Raw genomic sequence first — 284 nt, 5'->3', positions numbered from 1 at the left:
AGGCGGCCTCGCCGGGCGCCCTCAGCCGCGAGCGCGTGGACGAGCAATGAAGACAAAGGTCCGCACGCGACCAATGCACGTGATGGTCGCTTGCTCGGTTCTTCATTTGCAACAGTCACCTGTAATTCATCGCGCTCGTCGTCCTATTCACGCTAACGCTGTATTCTGAGTCGCGGCCCAAGAGGATTAGCGAAATTGGCCTGCAGTTTATCAGTCGCGAGAAATTGCCAGCGCCAGTCGCCAACCACTCGCGTTTTATCGACCGCACCTACGCCGTCTCTCGA

This window comes from Penaeus monodon, chromosome 28 (genome assembly GCF_015228065.2).
Source record: "Penaeus monodon isolate SGIC_2016 chromosome 28, NSTDA_Pmon_1, whole genome shotgun sequence".
In the NCBI taxonomy this organism is placed as follows: domain Eukaryota; kingdom Metazoa; phylum Arthropoda; class Malacostraca; order Decapoda; family Penaeidae; genus Penaeus; species Penaeus monodon.
The sequence above is the reverse complement of the archived record's forward strand: the minus strand, read 5'-3'. Positions refer to the sequence as shown.